General features: G+C 44.9%; 1 protein-coding gene across 1 annotated transcript in view; it reads left to right on the top strand.

The window, feature by feature from the left end:
- The window catches only part of LOC121921934 (zinc finger protein RFP-like), an 86839-nt gene that overhangs the window by 50246 nt on the left and 13773 nt on the right, over window positions 1-22820 (top strand). The window lies entirely within an intron of this gene.

Genomic DNA, 22820 nt, shown 5'->3' with positions numbered 1-22820 from the left:
CTGCAGTCAAGCTGATTGGATGGCTGCCCAACTTCAATCTTCATGGGTTCTGACTTTCTGAAATCATACCGATTAGCTTGCAGCCAAATGTTGACCCTCGTTGGTCCCTGACTTCCCAGAGTCATACCAATTGGATGGCTGCCCAACTTCGATCTTCATCCGTCCCTGACCTGCTTGCAGCAAACTGATTGGCTTGCAACCTGACATCAATTTTCGTCGGTCCCTGACTCTCCGGAGTCATACCAATTGGATGGCTGCCCAACTTCAATCTTCATCCATCCCTGACCTGCCTGCAGCAAACTGATTGGCTTGCAACCTGACATCAATTCTCGTCGGTCCCTGACTCTCCGGAGTCATACCAATTGGATGGCTGCCCAACTTCGATCTTCATCGGCCCCTGACATTCTGGGGGGCAAACCGATTGGATGGCAGCCTGACATTGCCACTCGTCAGTTTCTGACTCCCTGGAGTCATACCAATTGGATGGTTGCCCAACTTCAATCTTCATCGGTTCCTGACTCGCCGGGGTCTATCCTATTGGATGGCAACGCGACTTCAATCATCATCAGTCCCTGACCCTCCACGAACCATCCAATTGGATGGCACCCCAACTTCTATCCTCATTGATCCCTTACTCTCTGGGATTAAACCATTTGGATGGCAATCTGACTTCAACCCCCGTCAATCCCTGACTCTCCGGAGTCATACCAATTGGCTTGAAGCCTGACTGTGATCCTCGTCAGTCCTTTCCAACTTCACTTCTCCTCAATCCCAGACTTCTCACGGTGAACCTGATTGACTTGCAGCCCGACATCAATCCTCATCAGTCCCTGACTCTATGGGATTAAACCAACTGGCTCATAGCCACATTTTGATTGTCTTTGTTGCTCCAGGGTCAACCCGATTGGCTCACAGCCCACCTTTGCTGTCGTCAGTCCCAGACTCTCCAGTTTCAAACCTATTGCCTCACATCCTTCCTTTGATGCTTGTCGACCCCTGCCTCTCTAGAGCCACTCTTTTTGCTGAAAAGAACCTTTTTCAAGGCCACTCGCTAACGGCTAATGGCTATTGTACTTCTGAGAGGGAGTAATTATTGGCTGCTCCCGACTTTGGTCCTCTTTGCTCCTGGACTTTCTGGGGTCAAACCAATTGGATCGCAGCCTGACTTCGATCATCACTGGGCACTGACCTTCCAAGGTCATACTGATTGGATGGCAGCCCAACTTCAATTCTCATCAGTCCCTGATTCTCTGGAGTCATACCAATTGGATGGATGCTCGACTTCGAACTTCATCGGTCCCTGACTCTCCAGGGGAAAACCAATTAGATGGCAGCCTGACATTCATCGTTCCCTGACGTACCAGAATCATACTGATTCATTTGCAGCCCGACTTTGACCCTCATTGGTCCCTGACTCTCTGGTGTCAAACAGATTGAATGGCAGCCTAACATCAGCCCACATTGGTCCTTGATTCTCTGGAGTCATACCAATTGGCTTGCAGCCCGATTTTGATCCTCATCAGTCCTATTCAACTTCAGTCCACATCGGTCCCAGACTCCACAAGGTCAAACTGATTGACTTGCAGCCTGACATCAATCCTTGTCAATCCCTGACTCTCCGTGTTTAAAGTGATTGGCTCATACCCACACTTTGATCCTTCTCGATGCTCCAGGGTCAAACCGATTGGCTGACATCCTACCTCTGGCCTCGTCGGTCCCTGATTCACCAGGGTGAAACCTATTGCCTCACATCCCTCCTTCAATGCTCATTGACCCCTGTCTCTCTAGGGTGTCCCTGATTGGCCTACAGGTGATCTTACATGGCACCTTCCCCAGGTACTGGTGGTAGCCAAGTTGCCATCATTGTATGCCCACCTTCCATCCTGACACTCTTTTGGGAGAACAAGTATTAAGGCCCAGCGTCGGTAACGTGTTAAGCTATACAAGAGGATTTTAATGCTGTTTCTTTCAGTTTCTGAGAGCCATGATTTTCTCCTCTAGATGTCAAGGGGCACCACTGGCTCATTCCTCCCTGATTCGGGACTATAGTATGCCCTCGATACTGAGGGCCACTATCTGCGAGCGCTCTGCTTCCTTCTGGTTAACAATAGCACTGTTTTACCATAACCCATTACTCCTATTTTACCATATCAAAATATTACCACATCACTATATCAACATATTACTAAATCCCCTCATATGTCCCATCATAACAGATCCATATACTTCTGGATTCTGTCATTCCTCCACCTCAGAGCTAGAATACCCACTTTAATAATCCCTCCCTGGTTTATTGGGATAATGTTCATGAAACAAGCAAATTAAGTCTGGAGCATTTACATGTCTGGCATACACCCATTCATTATGAGAGTCCAGAAAATATTTTCAATTGACTAGGTACTGCAACTTGCCCTGGTGCCCTCTTGTGTCCAAAATTTTGGCCACTTCAAAGTACTGTTCCCCCTCCCCCACCAGTGGGGGAGGGGGCTCCGGATCTACCCTCCAGAGATCTGCAACTAACACTGGTTTCAGGAGGCTGAAATGTAACACTGGATGCAAATGCCTATAGGTTTTACGCAGGTCCATTTCAGCAGTCACTTCATTGGTCAGCCTTTTTATCACAAAACATCCTACAAATTTTGGTCCCAGTTTCTTGGAAGGTTGATGAGTCTTTAAATGTTTAGTGGACAGATAAACCTTGCTCCCTGGTCCAACCTCCCATTCTTTGCCCCTCTTGTGATCCACAAAACCTTTGTAGTCCTTCTTTGCAACCTTCAGCACTGTTACCCACACTTTGATACTCCTCGAAGCTCCAGGGTCAAACCGATACGCTCACAGCTTACCTCTGCCCTTGTCAGTCCCTGACTCTCCGGGATCAAAGCTCACACCCACACTTTGATCCTCCTTGATGCTCCTGGGTCAAACTGATTCACTCACAGCCTACCTCTGCCCTTGTCGGTCCCTGACTCTCCGGGGTCAAACCTATTGCCTTGCATCCCTCCTTTGATGCTCGTCGAATCCTGTCTCTCTGGGGCATCCCTGATTGGCTTACAGGCAATCTTACAGGCAATTCCAAGCAAAGTTCCTTTAAAGCTGCTAATACGGCAGAAAAAGGAACCAGGGAAAGAGCACGAACACTAGAGGCTTCATAAGGGTGGGCAGGGTTATTGCCAAAAAGTTGCAAACTAAGTTTTGCCCACTGATTCAAGACGTTTCCAAAGTTTACTACGCAGGCGTAGAATAACCCAGTTGTGTGAATTCGCAGATGACCACTCGAAGAAATACCGTTACAGGTAAGCAACCTCTAAATAGGTACTGGGAGCCCTACGTTGATCTTCATTGCTCCCTTACTCTCCAGAATCAAACAAATTTGATGGCTTGCAGCCCAACGTTGACACTTCTTGCTCCTTGACTCTCCTGAGTCAAACAAACTGGATGGTTACCCGACTTCGATCTTCATCAGTCCCTAACGTTCTAGGCTCATATCGATTGGCTTGCAGCCCAATTTCGACCATCGTCGGTCCCTGAGTCTCTGAGATCAAACTGATTGGCTGGGAGCCCGAGGTCGATCCTCATTGGTCTCTGACTCTCTGGAGTCATACTAATTTGCTTGGAAACCGACTTTGATCCTCGTCAGTCCCGTCCGAGTACAATCCATATCGGGCCCAGACTCCCTAGGGTCAAAGTGATTGACCTGAAGCTTGTCATCAATCCTCGTTGATCTCTGACTCTCCGGGGTCAAAGTGATTGGCTCACATCCACACTTTGATCCTTCTTGACGCTCCAGGCTCAAACCGATTCACTCACAGCCTATCTCTGCCCTTGTCAGTCCTTGACTCTCTGGGGTCAAACCTATTGCCTCGCATCCCTCCTTTGATGCTCGTCAAGTCCTGTCTCTCTGAGGCGTCCCTGATTGGCCTATAGGCGATCCTACATGGCACCTTCCCCAAATATCGGGTGGTAGCCAAGTTCCCATCATGGTTTAGCCGCATTCTGTCCTGACAATCCTTTGGGAGAACAAATATTAAGGCCCCACCGTCGGTACCGTTTTAAGCTACATAAGTGGATTCTAATGCACCTGGCCTTTCAGTTTCTTAGGGCCATTATTGGTGCCGTTGCATGCTCCTTGCCACCACCTGGTTGATTTTGTGGCCTCAATGACTGTTCTTAAGACCCAATGTGGCTGATTCTGGTTTGGTTTCAAGGCCATAATTGCTCCCACTGTAGCGAGGTCAACTACCAGCGGACACTCTGTCGATTTGGAGCCATGATTTCCCCCTCTAGATATTGATGTGCACTATGGCTCATGCCTCCCTCGTTCGGGGCCATAGTGTGTCCTCATTACTGAAAGCCACTACCTGCGAGCACTCTGCCAATTCTGGCGCCATGCTTGTCCCCTCCTTTTCAAGGCCTGTTACGGCTCCTACAATTCATTTCTCAAACCACTACCAATGATCCCTCAGGTTCAGATCTTGTTGAGACTACAGAAGGCTGAGCTGGAGGAGCCAAGGAAGGGTGCAAGGCCTGCTCATACAGGGCCTCTTTAATCCTCAAGTCCTGGTTCTTGCAGGACTGAGGGGTCATAGACTTAGGTGCAAGACTGCTCATTGGGCCCTTCACCCAAGGAGAGAAGGCAAGAAGTGTGTTGATCCTGCCTTGGAATCTTATCACCACACTTTTCCCATCTCTTAAAGGTGGTGGAGCATGTGGCCATAGTGCCAACAATCCAAGCTGAGTCAATAAGCAAAGGGATGGTCAAACAGTCCAAGGTCGAACGATTTATGCCTATCACCAAGTCCAAATCCAAAAAGCATGGTCAAATTTCATAGCCAAATGGTCAATCTGATATCAAATCGGTTACACTCCTCACTGCCACCTGGTTGATTTCATGGCCTCGACTGTCTGTCCTCAAGAGCCAATGTGGCTGATGCTGTTTTGGGTTCAAGGCCATAGTTGCTGCCTCTGTAGCAAGGTCAACTACCAGTGGGCTGTCTGTTAATTTGGAGCCATGATTTTCCCCTCTAGATATCGAGGTGCACCAGTGGCTCATTCCTACCTGATTTGGGGCCATAGTATGGCCTTGGTACTGAGGGCCACTATCTGCTAGTGCTCTGCCAAATCTGGCACCATGTGTGTCCCCTCCCTTTCGAGGCATATTATGGTTCCTACAATTTGTCACTTGAACCACTACCATTGATCATTTGTTTGCCTCCGAGCCATGATCACCCTGGCACACGGTCATTCTGATTCGGGGATATGGTTATTGTCTCTATGCCTAAGTGTACCTTTGTATGGTTCGTAACTGCCTCCTATTTCATTCAAAACCGAGATGTATCTCAGGTTGCTCCCAAGGTATTGAGAGAGGCCGCCATTGGTCGGGTATACAGTGTGCATATTCCTTCCTAACCAAGACTCGACATAATTACTATCCCTATATAGCTGAGTCGGGGGATGTGGTACTCCCTCCATACTGAAGGAGGACATCACCATTCTCATGTTACAATTTTATGAATATGTCCTTCCCCTCAGGCTGCATGCTATTATGTAAACATGCCCATGACAGTTTAAATTGTCCTCTGCAACCAGGGACAGCTAATCGTCAGTTAATGCAGACATTCAATCCAACCTGAGTTGAACGATTTATGCCTATCCCAAGTCCAAATCCAAAAAGAGTGGTCAAATTTCGTAGCCAAATGGTCAATCCGATATCAAATCGGTTAGAAGAACAAGCGATTCTGAGCAAAGTTCCTTTGAAGTTGCTAACACAGCAGAAAAGGGAACTGGGAAAAGGGCGGGAACACTAGGGGCTTCATAAGGGTAGGTGGAGGTACAGCCAAAAAAGTTGCAAACTAAGTTTTGCCCAGTGATTCAAGAAGTTTCTGAAGTTTACTGCGCAGGTGCAGAATTACTCATTTGTGTGAAATCGTAGATAACCACTCAAAGAAATACCGTTACAGGTAAGCAACCTGTCTTTATTGGTACTGCTCTTTGGAGGCTCCGCTCTGGGCACTAGTTTGATGGCACAGTCTTTCTCCAGGTAGGGTGGAAGTTGATCACCCTCCTTTTCCTCTAAAACCCCCACCAAGTCCCGATATACAGAGGGTAGCTCAGCTGATCCTCCCGAGTGGCGCTTTCGATCCACTCCTGCAGCGGGTAGGATTGGCTCAAAGCCGCCACTGTGCTCTCCCCTACATTCGGATTATTGTCACTGGTTTGGGTCCTGCATCCCAGATCATCAAAATCCAGTTCTCTTGACCCCCACCGGATCCTGGGATTGTGAAAGTGTAACCAGTCTATTCCCAGGATCACCTGGTAGTGCAAAGTGGGTCCAAACTTGGTTTTCTCCCAGTGCTCTGCAACCCTAAGCCAAATTGTCCCCGTTTTTTCAATAGCGGGTTTTCCTCCCATGGTAGAACTGTCCACCTATTCAAAAGTGATGGTGTGCCCCACCTTTTTGATGTCCAGCCCTATCACTCACACTATTTTTGTGTTGATGAAGCACCGAGTGCACTACAAGTCTATAGCCACTATCAGGTTCATACTCCGTCCGCTTTTTCAGTCTTTCACTTTAACCTCCAGGGTGTATAAGGGGAGCCCTCCATTCATGCTTGAAGTACAGCACTGTGGATATATGGCTGACCTCCACCGCTGCCTGAGACCGACCACTGAAGTTTTCAGCTGGCACAGCATTGTCCTCCAACTCAGTCATGTTTGCCATTATCTCAGCCTCCACATCGTCTTGGTTTGCCACCTCGTGGGCCTGGCTGCTTGGTTCCTTGCTGGCGCACCACTGGTCTCCCACCATAGAGGAGGGGATGCTCCCTTTGCTGAGATGCCCTGTGAATGGTCCTTTCGGTCAGGGCAAGGCAGAGTCTGAGCCTTCTCAGCCTCTAGCACATTTTATGAACTTTGGTTCCCTGTTCCTTTCCCTGGGAGTGGCTTGGGTTTTAGTTTGCTCCCTTGCCCACTCTCAGTTTCCATTGCAATACTAAGCGGATCTCCTCCCTCATAATTTCAGCTTCCCCTGCTGATTAGATCCATTCCCTCATGGTATTTGAGTTGTCTGTCCTCCAAATCCACTTCAGCAGGTCCATGTGCAAGCCTGCTTTGAAATGCTGCAATTTGGTTGCCTCAGGCCAATCCGGGACTTGCGCAACCAGCCCCTGGAACTCAGTAGCATATTCTGTCATGGAGCGGCCTCCCTATGTGAGCACCATCAACTTGGATTGAGCATTCTCTGTCCAGAAGGGGTCTCCGAATTGGGATTGTAGCTCGACCATGAATTTAGGCAAACTCTGCAATTCTGCAGCTCCGGTATCATAAAGTTGTATGAGCCAGTCTGTCGCTTCACCTTCCAGGTGGGAAGTCACGCGCCTCACTTTTGCAGCCTCGCTCAGAAATGTAGGACTCCACTTACACATGTGTGCCTCCACCTGTGCTGCACTCCCAGTTGTCTGGTGATCAGGTTCTGGGTGCGACTGGCAGGGGCTCGGGCCAGCTGCTGGGGAGTCGTGCTCCACCTAGGACCAGCCTCCACAGTCATGTGGGTCAAGCTGGTGTGGAGGGTACTTCTTCTTCTGCTACAGTGCTCCTTCCAGGGGCTGCCCATCCACCTACAGCCTGCTTCCCTCCTGGGACCAAAGGTCCCACCCTGGTTCTAGTGAGCTGGGCCACTACCTCTTCAGCCACCGTGTTCAGTAGCACTTCCTTCCCCTCTAGCAATCCCTGCCTTGCGCTGATCATTGGCTTCTGAAACCACCTGTCTTCCTCCACTCCGCTTAGCGGGGCTTCTTCTCACAGTCCCTCCCTCATTTTCTTGTTCCCTTCATAATCCATGAACCAGTCCTCCCAGTTCTCATAATGTGGGACCAATCTACTACACGCCTCCACACTGTCAATGGGGCTTCCACCCCAAACCACCTGCTGCACCCTGCGTCTCCCTTGGCACATCAAGGTCTTCTCACTCCAGCTCCTGGGCCAAAGTCCTCCTGCCCTTCCCAGGCTGTGGCCACCTGGCCTCTGCTTGTCTTGCCCTGGGAGGGCTCCTCCAGGTCTGTTTTGCCTCGAGCCAAATGTGATTGCTTCTTAGGAAGTTTGGAGGGAGAGTTGACACTTTGTCAGGACCAACGAACTAAGATTTGAAAAGCCAAGAAAACATTGCAATGAAATTGACTGACAGTAACTTTTCCAGTAATTGTCCATTTGTTCCCATTTTGCATTTCAATCGGATAGCAGTCCCCCTCTGTTGCTTGCCTTCCTCCCTTTGTGCTTCCCTCTGCTTAACCATAGCACTGTTTTACCATTAGCCATTATTCCTATTTAGCCATATTAAAATATTACCACATCACTATACCAACATATTACGATATCCTCTCATATATCCCATCATGACAGATCCATATACTTCTGGATTTTGACAGTGAATGTGTGAGTGAGTGTATGAGTGTGAGTGTGTGAATCAGTTTGTGAGTGTCTGTGAGTGAGTGAGTGGGTGGGTGACTGAGTGAGGCAGTGTGGTCGAGGTGAGCCTCTCTCTCCCTCCCTCTCTCTCTGTCTGAGTGAATGTGATGAATCAGTGGATCTTCATGGGTGGAAGCTGGTGGAAATTGGCAGGTGGAAGTCAGGGATGAAGTCGCCAGACAGAAGCCGGGGATGCGTCTGGGTTGAAGCTGGTGGGAGGCAGAGCCCACCCCTCTTACTTCTTGTGTTCTTGTCTTGCAGGAATGAGAAGCTTTGTCATTGTTGTGGTGTGAGAATTCTGTGATTCAGCCATCTTCCTGAAGCAAATCTAGTCTTTGTCTATTGTCAGGATTGCTGTTGTGGTTAACTGCCCTCAAGTTGATTTCAACCCATGGTTGTAAGATGAATGAGTGAGTTCTGACTTAAACCCAGAGCTGAAGAACCAAAGAACCAAGGAATGGTGTTTTAAAAGAAGCTAAAGAACCAAACAAGATGGTTCCGTGCAAAGTATTGATGTGACAAAGGTATTTGGCAACCGAGGCGAGGAAAGTCTGAAAACTTGGAAGCTGAAGCGGAGTGCTGTCCAGGTGTGACGAACCATGACCGGAAAGGACCTTATCTCCTGAGTCGCCATGAAGAGGAACTGACAGGACAATGAAGGGCTTTGAACAGAACGAGTTGCTTTGAACACGGAGTGATCTGAACAACCTGTCTCCTCCCAAAAGAAGAAGTTGAGTAATGGGCTGCAATATTGCAAGACTTCAGCAGCCAAAAGCCAGAGAGAAGAAAAAGTATGAAGACCCTGGACTTTCATCTCCATTTTGTTGGCATCACCTGCGGCAACGGTGTCATCCCCAACCTTCGAGAACACCTGATCAATGTTTGGCGGAAGGAAAGTGTGTGTGAGTATTGTATGAATGTGTAAGTGAAAGAGCTCTTGATAATCAATGTTTGTGTTACTTTTGTGATTTAATAAATGTTACATGCATGGTGTTTAAAACCAAATTTGGTGTCTCAATGTCTTTGTCAGCCCTGCTCTGAATAAGTTCATGGAGGGAGAGGTTTTCATTACACGCTCTCCGGATAAACAGGTTGCCCTTACAAACTTGGGCATAACATGGTGACCCTGTGAATGATACTTCTCAGGAAACTTACATGTAAAATGTGCTTTTAAAAACCAATAAATATGTTTTTTTTTTTGGGGGGGGAACTTAATTGTTCACAATCACCATCATTATTTGCATTGTTTTATGCATGGTTTATATGGAGTACAAGGGATTCATAGAATCAGAGAGCTGGAAGAGACCCCAAGGACCATCCAATCAAATCCCATTTTGCCATGCAAGAAGACACCATCAAAGCATCCCTGAGAGATGGCCATCCAGCCTCTGTTTAAAGACCTCCAAAGAAGGAGACTCCACCACACTTTGATGCAGTGTATTTCACCGTCAAACAGCTCTCACTGTCAGGAAGTTCTTCCTAATGTTGATGTGGATTCTCCTTTCCTGTAGTTTGGATCCATTGCTCCAGGTCCTGTTCTCTTGAGCAACAGAAAATGGGACCACCTGACTTACCAGGCTGGTCCAGTTGCTGGGTCAAATCTATTTTTGTTCAGGCAATAATTTTGTAATGGCTGTGCTAGGAAAGCCTGAACTGATTTTTGTTGTTGTTGTGTGCCTTCAACTTGTTTCCAAATTATGGTGACCCTAACACAAACCTATTATGGTGTTTTCTTGGCGAGATTTGTTCAGAGGAAGTTTGCCTTTGCTTTCCTCTGAGGCTGAGAAAGTGTGACTTGCCCAAGATCACCAGTGGGCATCCATGGCTGAGTGGAGATTCAAGCCATGGTCTCCAGAATAGTAGTACAATGATCATACTACTACACCACACTGGCTTTAACTTTGCTCAATTTCTAAATAGTTATACCTGCCCTCTAAGAAATTATTGAGCAGCCAAGCCCAGAAGGTGCCAGTGCTAGTAGATTTTATGTTATTAAAACTAAAAGTGTTCTGTTTGGGGACAAAAGCCAGCAGGAACAGCTGTGGCCTGAATCATTTCTTCAAAGAAAGGTATCCTCTGGGGTTTGGTTCCAGGACTCCCATGAGTAACAAAATCTGTGGATGCTCAATTCCCATTAAATGCAGTTACATAGTAAAATAGCGTCTCTTATATAAAATTACAAAATCAAGGTTTCCTGTTTGAAATATTTTCAAACTGTGGATGTTTAAATCCATGGATATGGAGGAGCGCCGACTGTACTTCTGTTCCCAGATTGTATATGAAATCTGCTCCCTATTGAAATCTGGAATAACAACTCTCTGCAAAATTCAGGTTGTGTAATATTTTTATTGACTAACCCAAACATCACAAATGTGGCAAGCTTGGAGTTTTCTACAACCTGTTTTTAAAAACTATATTTGAAATTGTAGCTACAGACAGAACATAGGAAAACGGAGTTGAGCATATTAATTAAGGACAGCAACAATGCAACTCAATGTGGGAAAGATAACAACATGAACTAAAGAAATGTGAAAAGCTTACTGTGGTCACGCAACTATCACATGGAATAATGCACCATTAAAATCTGCAAGTTACCCCATGTGAATAAAGTCCTTAGTGGATGCAGTCACGCCAGTAAGCTTCAATAATCCAGGGGTGATTGGAATCAGATCTCCCAAATACCATATTCTAAAACGCATTACAATTGGCTTATTGCCTTCATTGAAATCCGCACATAACTTCCCTATTCCTGTTGCTCTGCCCGACTTTTTCAATCCTTTTTGCAGAAAATACTGAAAAGACAAACAATCTCCAGTTAACCCAAATAGTTAAAGCCGAAAGATCCTTCCCGTCTCTAGAAATCATATATAACTGATATACTGAACTGAGCTCCAGTTGATGTTGCAAGACTCATTATGGTTGGAAAACAACATTTTTTTTGGATTGTGGATAACTTTTTTTGATTGCTTCATTATATAATCAGTGTCATGCTGCTGTCCTGGAGTTGTAATGCAAACAGTATTCCTGTCATATACATTCACATTTTTTTAAAAAAATCTATTGCAGAGAGAATAGAAACAGAGAGGACAAGACGTAACGACTTCAAAAACCACACGCATTTCTGTAGCAACAGAAATTTTCGGTGACTAAATGCAAGAGCTCGAAGCAGTGGCCAGAAAAAGAGCATATCGGGCTCAAGGTTTCTCCCAAAAGTTAATAAGGAAATGGAAGAGCTGTAAACCACATGAATTCCTTATGGTAGATGGTGGTGAAATGGCCCAGCCTCCTCGCAAAGGGATGAATGGCTTGAATCTAGAATGGTCCTTCACCTATATAGATTAAAGGGACCAATAAATGTTTGATAGCCAGGTTTGTTGATCTCAGGCCCTGTTTGCACTGCAGGCAACCTGCATATCCTTGCCCATCCTCCCATTGCAAAACTTTCTGTTTTACTCCCGCACATCGAACACATGTCCAACCGACCTCCATAGCACCACTGCAGATCACTTTACTGGAGGTCAAACAAACCTCCAGCGACAGTCCATGGCATCATTCGACCTCAGAGTGGCAGCAGTGACAGACATGGAGGGTGGTTCATGGAGCTGCCTGGCCCAGAACTAGGCTCTAGATCTTGTGGAAAGATCCAAGCAAACAGGATTTTCAAAACCAGGGTAAGAAGGGTAAAACCTGGCTATGATGAACACTTGTCTGTTGTCACACCAGATCTAGGCTTTGTGCTTGCATTGTCCAGTCTGCCTTCCAAGGTAATGGGGAAGGCTTTTTTTTTCTTTGGCCCTGCAAACAAGGCCTAAGAAAACAATCCTAACAAGTCTCTTTAGAAATAAATTCCCTGACTTAAATGGGATGTGCTCAAATAACTGTGTCTAGTAGGGGTGGAAATCATCCCTGGTCACACATCCAAGCGTTTTCAGTGGCCCCATCATGCCATTGCACCTCCTTGAGCAAAATGAAATAAAAATAAAAACAGAAATAATCATACAGGAGAATTCCATCTCCAGTACTGCTCTAGTTGGCACGTTGTCTTCTGAACTTATTTAAAACATTAATTACAAAAGTTAAAAAGAATTAATATCAAATATTATAAAAACAAGATTAAGACAGCTAAAACATGTAAATATATTTTAAATGGACTTACAATGAATATTCAAAATTAAGACAACTGCTTATACACACACTACAGCTCATCATGGAGGTGAGATGGTAAAGGGGAACTGAGACTTCAATTTATTTATTTGAGGTTGTGGCAAAAATGGTGGCTGTAGGAAAGGTAGGCTCACTCCATGTTTTCAAAGAGGTGTATCTGGGATGTACAAGTATATCTAGGTATCTGTTGTTTTGCCTTATGATTTTATATAGGTAGCATAGCGGCGCTACAGACTGTCCTTAAAGGTGGTCTGGCGGGCGGTGCAATTTGGGCTGCCGGCAAGCCGTAGGCAGATATACCGCAGGGCTGCGGTGGCAAAGAAAAAGCCACAAAAAGCGGCTTGTTTTTTTGCAGAGTGCAGTTGATGCCGCAGTGCACCATTGGCGCACCACAACGTGACCTGGCGCCGCAACGTGTGGACGCTAGTGTCATACATCAAAATGGTCAGCGCCTGATAAACAGGCGCGGCCATGTTGTACGTACTCATACGTACTAGGTTGCGGGCGTCTAAAAGAACAAGAAGGAGACCAAATTACCCTCAGTTTCATAACATTGCCTGCAATAGTTTAAGTTATATATGTTAGGTAGACAGTCATGTAGTATAGTAAGTTTTTGAGCATGTGGACTTGGACTCTGGAGACGCAGGGTTTTGGAAACTCACTGGGTGACCTTGGGCAAGTCACTCGCTCAGCGCCTCAGGGGATACAGTGGCAAACCTTTCTGAGGACCTTGCCAAGAAAACCTGATAGGGTTCACCTTAGGGTTGCCTTAAGTCGGAAACAACATGAAGGCACATAAAACAACAATGTTCGTAGACGACAGTATAGTTAAGTACTGTTCAGGATATGAAGGGATTTAACACAGCCTGTGGCAGGAGGTGCATTCCTTCCTCTCTTTCTCTCTTTTCCCTCTAGGATTTCAAAAGAGATTTGCAGAGGTAGTAGATTCTATCCGTTCTCCTCAGACAGAATATTGTAGTCTTCCCACAATGACTTGGTAGACTTGGTGGCCATTCAGACTACCTTTTAGCCCAACTCCAAACTGGATTAAAAGTGGGATGTTCCCACTGATGTCAGTTTTTGCACACACCGGATCGGGGTTTCACACCCAACCAGAGCAAATCCCCCTCAGCGCAGGTTTTGAAACCGTGGTTTTCCCCGTTCTTTTGTAAGCGTTCCAGGGAGTTGTGATTGTGTCCTGGTTTTCCTGATGCTTGCCTCAATATGGATATATTGTCTGTTTACTTGTTTCTTATGATGTTCTTAATTTGTTGTTTTAACAACTTTTAGATTGTGCACCATAGGCAGGGCTTTTTATATATTCTCTTTTAGTTGAGTTTTTACTTGGTTTTGTACACGCCGGGTAGACCGTCGCGGCTTATAAACAAATCTAATAAATAATAATAATAACAACAACAACAACAACTGGTGTAAGTGAATGTGAACTGGCCCTGAACAGGATTGAGTCAGGTTCAGGGGAGGGACAAGGTCAGAGGGTGGGCTGTGGGCCGGCATATGAAACCCCACAAAAATACATGAATAGTTTGTTGTTGGTATTTAGAGATTTTGGTCATTGTCAAGAGCAGCAGTCTTCTGTTGCCTCTTATATTCTCTGGGATATTGAGTGTTAGAAAGTAAGGACACATAAGGTACCATTGTACATTTTCTGTTCCATGCACGTGGCAGCAAATGTAACAGAAGAGCAAAGAAATTTAATCTGTGGATTATTGATGTTTGCATGACTTATTTTCTTTCATAAAATTGGACATGGAAGATGCAAAGAGACAAGCATTGCCTGACCTGGAATGCTAATTTTGGAGGTCCTAGAAGTGAATGAGATAACATCTCATGCCAACCACTCCGCATTGCTTTTTTGATGTTGTGTTTTCTTTCTCTTCTCTTTTACTTCTCTCTTTAAAAATTCTGCATTGGTGGGTTAACATTGACTTTCTTTTTATCAGGTGTGACACAGCATTTCAGATCTAGTCGGTTTCCTCCTGCGCTGAAGTGGAAACTTAGCGATTTCGGTGATACAATCTTTTGCTAGAGAACATGCAGAGCAATACAGGTAAGGAAGAATCAGTGAAAGTTGATATGAACCATTACATGTGTCTTTGAATTATAGCACATAGATTGTGAAAAAAAAAAACATTTTAACGTATTTTTTAACTTACTACTCACTCAGGCACTCAAATAAGTGTATTAGTGGAATACTCTCATAATCACCAGTATGTATTGGGATACCGATGCCAACAATGGCTATTTTGAGTCAGTTTATATAAATTCTCTTGCGTTAATTATCTTCCACAATGTGCCCAAAATATGACAGCCTCGTTAATCATTTTAAGTTCTAAGGAGATATTAAGGTTTGATCTTTTTCTAGGGCCCATTTCATTTAGTTTTTTTTTGGTGTCCATGGTATTCTCAGCACTCTTCTCCAGCATCACATCTCAGATGAATTTATTTTCCTTTTTATCCATTTCTAAATGGTCTAGCTCTGCACGCATAAGAGTAATGGAGAAACCATTGCTTGGATGGTCTAACTTTTGTGCTTAGTTGTATAGCTTTGCTCTTTAGACCTTCTCTAATTCTTTCATAGCTGCCCTCTCTTCATTCTTAGTCTCTCTGATATCTTGACTGCATCTATGGTTGATCCAGGTATTAGAACTCTTTTACTATTTATTCTGTTTCCTCATGCAGGTTGACCTTATGAGATGGTCATTATTGTTGTAATTATAAGATTTAGGATGTTTAATCTCACGTTCCCTTTTTTCTTCCCAGAAACTCTGGTATCTGGACTTCTGCTGCAAGAAGGTAACTGCTGGAAGCTGATGAATTCTTACAAATTCTCAGAGGAGTGGGTTTGTTTTAAAGTTGCTGATATATTCATCAAGGTTCCACTGTTCATTTGGGTTGTGAAGCACAGTGTGTTAACGTGTGAGAATGATAATGAATTCTATTAATCTATTATAGATTTTTGGATGGTTTTAAACTGACCTGGACCTATCACTACCAGTCGGGACCAACCAGAGAGAACTGATCGGATCCAGTCACCGCTGCTATGCTAACACATGGTACAGTGTAGTTATCAGAAGGTAAATTCAGGCTAATTTGCAAGTCCAGTTAAGAACATATCTCTGAAGAAATCTTGTGGTAGGAGGGAAACAAAGGGAAATGAAGGGGCTTCTCCCACTTAAGATCTAGTTTGACCCATGTACTCTGTGAAATGGTGCTACTATTTTGTTAACAAATTATTTTCCTTATCTCTCCCTTCCCACTCCAACAGAAACATCACCTGGCCCAGACCAGCTCATCCCCAACTCATTCTATCTGAAAACGATACGTGTAAGAATGGGGTGGAATGTTTATAAAATTTACCCAAAATCCTGAGAGGTTTGACGTGTGCCTTTCGTTCTAGATGCGAGGGATCACAGGAGGCGGCATTCGGGGAAGTGTCAGTGGGAAGTGAGGAAGCCTGGGGTATAGGAGTTGCCAGAAAACTCTGTGAGGAGAAAGGGCTGATATAGACTTCAGTCCTGGAGGGGGGTTTCTGGGCTGTGGGGAGTGGGAAGGTATCTATACAGCCTACAATCCCCCCTTTTATAATCTTCTGACCTGGCAGGGAGAGCCTAAAAGGAACGAGTGCTCCGAATAGGAGGTGGATGGGTGACCTTCTTTGATGCGGAACAGGAGACTCTATATATTCAATTCTGCATCTTCATTCTCTGGAGAGACCATTTTCCCTTTCTTTTTATATCTTGGGAAACGCCAACTCAGCTTGACGGCCCGCCCCGAAGTTAACTCTGTAGCTCCTGTTGATGTTAGATTAATTGGTCAGTGACTAATAGGAACAAGGAAAAAGAAACAGTGGTCTGAGATCCTTTTTGCAACTGTACAACAGGCTGCAAGAAAAAACAACAGCAGATAGACTAAAACAGATTATCCTTTTTGTCTCTGCTGCTTTAAGATTCCTCAGTTCATTTCATTTCAATTTCATTATTGGTCATATATAATATCTGTTCTCAGACAAGGCAGAATTCTGGAAACTGATGCTACAGTGTCCATGGAGTTTGTTTGCATGATATCAGATGTCCATATGTTTCATTCATTAGAGCAAGCCAGGGGATGGTTCGAAGTTAGAGCTATATGGAGGTGGGATCCTCTAGCAGTTTTGTGGTAATCCCTTATGGTTTCCAGAATGTGTTCAAGGAAGTCTAGAGGTTGTTTGTTTACTTGTGTCTTGAGATGACTTGGGATAACCTTGGCCATGCAGGCCTCAAACCCCAAATTAGCCACTAGTCTCTTTCCTTGCAGCAGATCTTGTTTCAACCTTTGGTACCCCAGAGAGAATGTGCTTTTACACCGTGATTTCTCTGTGCCAACCAGAGGTGCAGACATGATCTCCTGATTATCCTGTATCAAGACCAAAGCAGTTGAGTCTCTTTCGTTCACCATAGTTCATCCTTAAACTAACCTTTAGATACTTAGAAAGCGTCAGAAGTCTCCTAGTTTCCCGATGTCTCTGAGGGCTACTGTAGAATCACAACGGTACTCTTTTTCCGTATGCTTTCAAAGTCACCCTGCTGGCCTCACTTCATATTTTTTTCTAGTTCTGAGAAGAGAAGGAGCTTCCTTGGGAAAAAATGTACTTGGGAGTGATAAGCCGTCACGTCATTTATGGATCTTTCAAGGAATAAAAAATCTTTGCCACTGCTCAGCACTAGCACTTCAATACTTCCTGATCAGCTGCAGGCCACAGCAGGTGTGAGACCTGGCAACTGCAAATCGTGGCTGACTACTAGGACCAGTCAAACCGCTTGAGCTTAACCTAGGTTTTGAGTTCCTTTTCCTTTCTTTCTTCATCCTTAACACCCCAAGTTGTTAATATGCAAAACAACAAAAAACAATTCCTATAAACCCAAAACAAAAACACACTTCATTGCCCTGTCTGGAAGCCCAAGGCACCATCATCTACAGTTAAAGAGGCTTTTGCTTGCAGGAAATGGATTGTCCAAGGGAGGCCCAAAACACACTGCAGAAATAATCCAGTTTGAGACCGTTTTAACTCTCCAGACTCAGTGCCAGGAAATCTGGAACTGGATTTTTGGGAGACATTTAGCCGCTCTCAGAGAGCCTGGTGCCACAGAAACTACAGTTCCCAGAATTCTGTGGCACTGAGCCAACCATTAAAGTGGTCTCAAAGTGGTTGTTCTGTAGTGTATTTTGGCTGGAGTTACATGGGAGAAGAAATCCCAAGGGGGGGGGCATTGAAGGTACCGAGCCCAAAGAAATTCTACTCCACAAGATGGGAGACTGCACTGTTTCCTGCGTTATTCTGTAAGATATTTGTTGTTGGCATTCTTTCAGCTCCAGTTGCTCATTGTTCAAATGTCTTTATGCAACACAGCTAAAAATGCCTTGAATTAATAAAATAGAGACTACTTTTCTCTTATGTATGTCCCAGTAGGAACTCTGTGGCTCTCCAAATGTTGTTGGATGGCAACTCCCAGCTTCCTCACCTATGGCTAGGGCTCCTGGAAATTGCTATCCAAAATGTGTGGAGGGCCATATGAATCTCTTCCCTGATGATCTGGAAATTTTAAAACATGTGTGCAGATGTATTGTTGTATTAAAGGCTGCTGTTACGTTATTTGTGTGTTTCTCTTCACCATCGCGATATTGTACTTAGAGGTATACCTTTATAATTAAGTAGAGCTGTTCTGGCATATTTTCTAACAGAAATTGGTACCAGAGGTAGAAAATAACATGGGGGAAAGTTTTCAATACACAAAAAAGAAGAGTATACACATGTTGCTGCAAAACCCTGGGATTTATAGTTTGTGTGACACCATGTGGTGGGGCAGAGAAAGGCTAAAGACCTTGTGAAACTACAAATCTCAGGACCCATAGGAAGGAGCCAACATCTAAAGTGGGGTCAAACGCATTATTTCTACAGTATAGATGCACTGCTGTAAAACTCATATAGGAGTTTTACCCTGGGATGAATCCGCAGAAACTAAATTTATTTATTTAAAAAAATACTTTTGAGGAAGCAAAAAAAACACATATATATTTACATTTCCACATTACAATATATCCCATACTCACTCCACCCCCCCCCCTTTCCCCAATATCTTCTTTACATCTAGATGTCTCAGATGGTAAATTTAAACATTTGCGGGTTGTTTTTCAGACAATGTTTAAGGTTAACCTACAGAAAGTTGAAAAACCCACACTTGCAGGATGTGTTTTCAATAACATTTGCATGAAAGAGAATAACGTGAAAATAACCCGAAGCAAAGTCGTCAAACCAATCCTTTTTACTTTCACTAAATTAAAAGTACAAAGGCCCTTTCCATTAGGATTATTTTCACGTTATTTCTCTTTCACGCCAACACATCTGACAAACATACCGGGATTAAAATCTTGTTTTCTGCACAGCAGTTTACCATTTGTCTCCGTGTGATAAACTCCTTTGTGACGTGTGTTCCAGTGAAATCTTCTATGTGTGTGCCCCAAAGCTGGGAAAGTTCCTTTTTTGCGACAGTTCCCACAATCCCCCAACCAGGATGGCCAGTTGATTTGGGGGTTGTTAAGACGAAAACTAGTGTGGTAGCATTGCAGTACTGTTCTAGTAGTGATTTGAGCAGTGGACTACAACCTGGAGCCAGGGTTCGAGTCTTGCTTGGCTTGAAACCCACTGGGTACTTGGGCAAGTCACACCTCTCAGCCTCAAGGAAAGGCAATGGCAAAGCTCCTCAGAACAAATCTTGCCAAGAAGCTCCATGACAGGGTTTGCCTTACGCCACCATAAGTCAGAACACAGCTTGAAGGCACACAGCAACAACAACAAAAAGACTGAAAACTGGATAAGGTTCCTGGACCTTTAGGACCTGACTGTGGCAGAAAAGAAATTTAGCCTGTGGCAAGCAGGCACCTGTATAGTCCTGATTTCACCGACAACATAGCAGGGATTCCAGAAAAGTAAACTTCAGAGTGTCCTTCAGAGCAAGACCCACTGAGCGAAAAAAGTGCACTCAAAAAGCATTAGCATGCAGAATTACAATGCAGTTTGAGAACGCTTTATTGCTGGGGTCAAGCTATAGGATCCTGGGACTGTAGTTTCTGAGAGATATTAGCTTCTGTTGTCAGAGGACCTGAAACTCTGGGATACGGCTTAACTGCCAGACTCCATCCTATGGAATCCGTGATTTAATTTTGGAGAGAAATTTAGACTTTGATAATCTGAACACTTTTTTAATACCGGGCTCTGTGACAGAAAAGGCTTAATCTCTCGAAACTACAATCCTAGGATCCAATAACAAAAAGCCATGGCGTTCAAGCAGTGTCCCAGAGCTCTCTGACAAAGAAGGCAACCCTCAAAACTACAAATCCCAGATCCCATAGCTGGAGTTATGGCATTCAAGCCATGTCTCAGAGCTCTGTGACAGGGAAGGCAAATCTCTTACGAAATACAATCCCAGGATCCACAGCATGGAGCCATGGCAGTTAAGCCCTGTCCGAGACTATCTTTATAAGACATTTTAAAGTCTCTTTAAAAGAATGAAAACGAGATGACAAATAGAAATTAGCCCTTTTGTTTTGTGTTTATTAACGTACGACAAATAAAATATTATTACTAGGTAAGTCATTGTAAACTCATAGGACTGAGTTTACAAAACCACCTGCCTTTTATAGGGATGGAGAGAGACACCCCAGAAGAGGAAGCTTCAAAAGCCACCGAACTCAGGGCGCCCTTATTATTACCTGAACTCTTGAGTACTACACTCACAATGAAAAGGAGGAAGCAATGGAGCCCTTTAGGTGTTCCGAAGCCACGGATTGGCCGAAGATGCAGCAGTAGCCCGCCTCCTTCTGTTTAGTTTTCATAATGAGCATGTGACCCTATAAACAGAGGCGGTGCATAGTTCATTGCCTGCCTAACGGTTTTTCGGTTGGCGCTGGGTTTTTAATTTTGGTCTCTTCTCTTGGTTCTCTCTTTCAGGTTGGGCTTTTGGGGTGCTATAGTCAGTGGGGGGAATAAAGCCTGGCTGAGGACTTTCCCTGCAATTCCGGCCCCTTCCCCTTAAGATAAATTGGCGGCAATCGAACGAGGATCGAGGTTTATGACATTTGCCCGATCGTGTTTTTGTGTCATTTTCGGCATCAAAATACCCCTTGTGGTTCCATCATGAATGAATCGATTCAGAACATTTGGCCCAGCAACCCGAGGGCAAATTTAAATCGCGTTGAATCGATTGGGGAAAAGAGACCGGGGGAAAAAATCAGGCTCATAAAACGCGGGTTAAATGGCTGGCGCAGGGTCCCCCCCTCACCAATCCTTCAGCAATTGATTTGAACCGGTTCGAGCCGAATTGCAATCTGGTAAGGTAGTATGAATCAGGCCTCAAAAACGACGTTCCCAGAATTCCTAGCACTGAGCCAGGCAAGTTCAAGGGATACTAGCCACAGATGCCTGGCGAAACATCAGGAATAAACTCTTATAGAACAGGCCACATAGCCTGAAAAACCCACCAAAATAGTCTCAATCGTATTTCTACAGTGTGTTTTGGATGTCTGGAGAGCAGGGTTCTTTTTCAATTTCCCTGTCAGTCTATAGCTCCCAGAATCCCCAAAGTGTGCTCTTTAAGGATTTTTTTGGACTCCAGCTCCCAGGATCCCAGACTATTGGCCATATGGCTGAGGCTCTGGAGATGAAGTCCAAAATCTCTTAAAAGGGCACAGCTGGGACCATTGCTCTAGAAATAGATGTTGGGGGGTTCTGGGTGTGTGTTTTTTTAGTAATTTTAGAAGATCTTCCAAGTTTTACAACTAAGCCTGCCAAGAGCTTGAAAAGCAGACTCAACATAACCTAGAATTAGGGTGGCCATAAGGCAGGACCCTCCCAACTGGGACAAATGAGGACAATGTAGGGCCACATTTTCAATGTTAAGGACACAGTGAAAATTGATACTTTTAAAAATGTTAAAAAATGCATGTTTCTAGGCATTGCTCAAAATGGAGAACTTTGGCATTATCCTAGAAGAAGGCTGAAATTAACTTCTCTTTCTGGCCAAACCCCCCCCCCCCAATCTACAAGAACATTTCCCACTCCCAAGCAGCATAGCATTAGACCAAGGCAGACCTTGCCTTGAAACACATTCCCATTCCAAGCAGATAGCATGCAAGACACAGGCCCTTGTGCCTTGAAAACTACATTTCCCACTTCCAAGCAGGCATAGCATTTGCAAGATCACAGCAGACCTTGTGCCATTGCAAACTACATCCCACCCCAAGCAGCATAGCATTTGCAATGCAAGCACAGGCACCCCTTGTGCCATTGAAACTACATTTCCCATTCCCAAGCAGGCAGAGCATTGCAAATCACAGGCAACCCTTGCATGCAAACTACATTCCCATCCCAAGCGGCATAGCATTTGCAAGATCACAGGCAGCCCCTTGTGCCATTGCAAACTACATTTCCCACTTCCAAGCAGGCAGAGCATTTGCAAGACCACAGCATACCTTGTGCCTTGAAAACTACATTTCCCACTTCCAAGCAGGCATAGCATTTGCAAGATCACAGGCAGACCCTTGTGCCATTGCAAACTACATTCTCCACTCCACAAGCAGGCATAGCATTTGCAAGATCACAGGCAGCCCCTTGTGCCTAGAAAACTACATTTCCCACTTCCAAGCAGGCTAGGCATTGGCAAGATCACAGGCAGCCCTTGTGCCATTAGAAAACTAAATCATTCCACTTCCGAAGCAGGCCATAGCATTTGCAAGACCACGGCAGACCCTTGTGCCATTGCAAAACTACATTTCCCATCCCAAGCCTCTTAGCAATTCCCCCTTCCTCCTTTCCTTGCCCCTCCAACCCCCAACCCCCTCGCACCACCCTCGCCCCCTCTTTTCCCAGGATGTCTCAAATTAGGAGGGATTTATGGGACAGAGCACAGCCTTTTTTCATTCTAATGGGGCAAAGCCTTGAGAAGCCCTGGACCCTGAGAAAAGAGGGGGGGCTTAGAGAGAGGTAAGAAAGAGAAAAAGAAGATGAGGGGGGGGAGAAAGGAAGAAAAAGGAGAGAGGAGAAGAAAAAAAAAAACGGAATAATTAAGAAGGAGGAGGGGAAAGAGAAAAAAAGAGGAAGCAGCAGCTCGCCGGAGTTTAATGCCTCCCTGCATGGAGTTCCA

This window comes from Sceloporus undulatus, chromosome 2, assembly GCF_019175285.1.
Source record: "Sceloporus undulatus isolate JIND9_A2432 ecotype Alabama chromosome 2, SceUnd_v1.1, whole genome shotgun sequence".
NCBI lineage: Eukaryota > Metazoa > Chordata > Lepidosauria > Squamata > Phrynosomatidae > Sceloporus > Sceloporus undulatus.
This window is presented reverse-complemented; position numbering and strand designations above follow the sequence as displayed.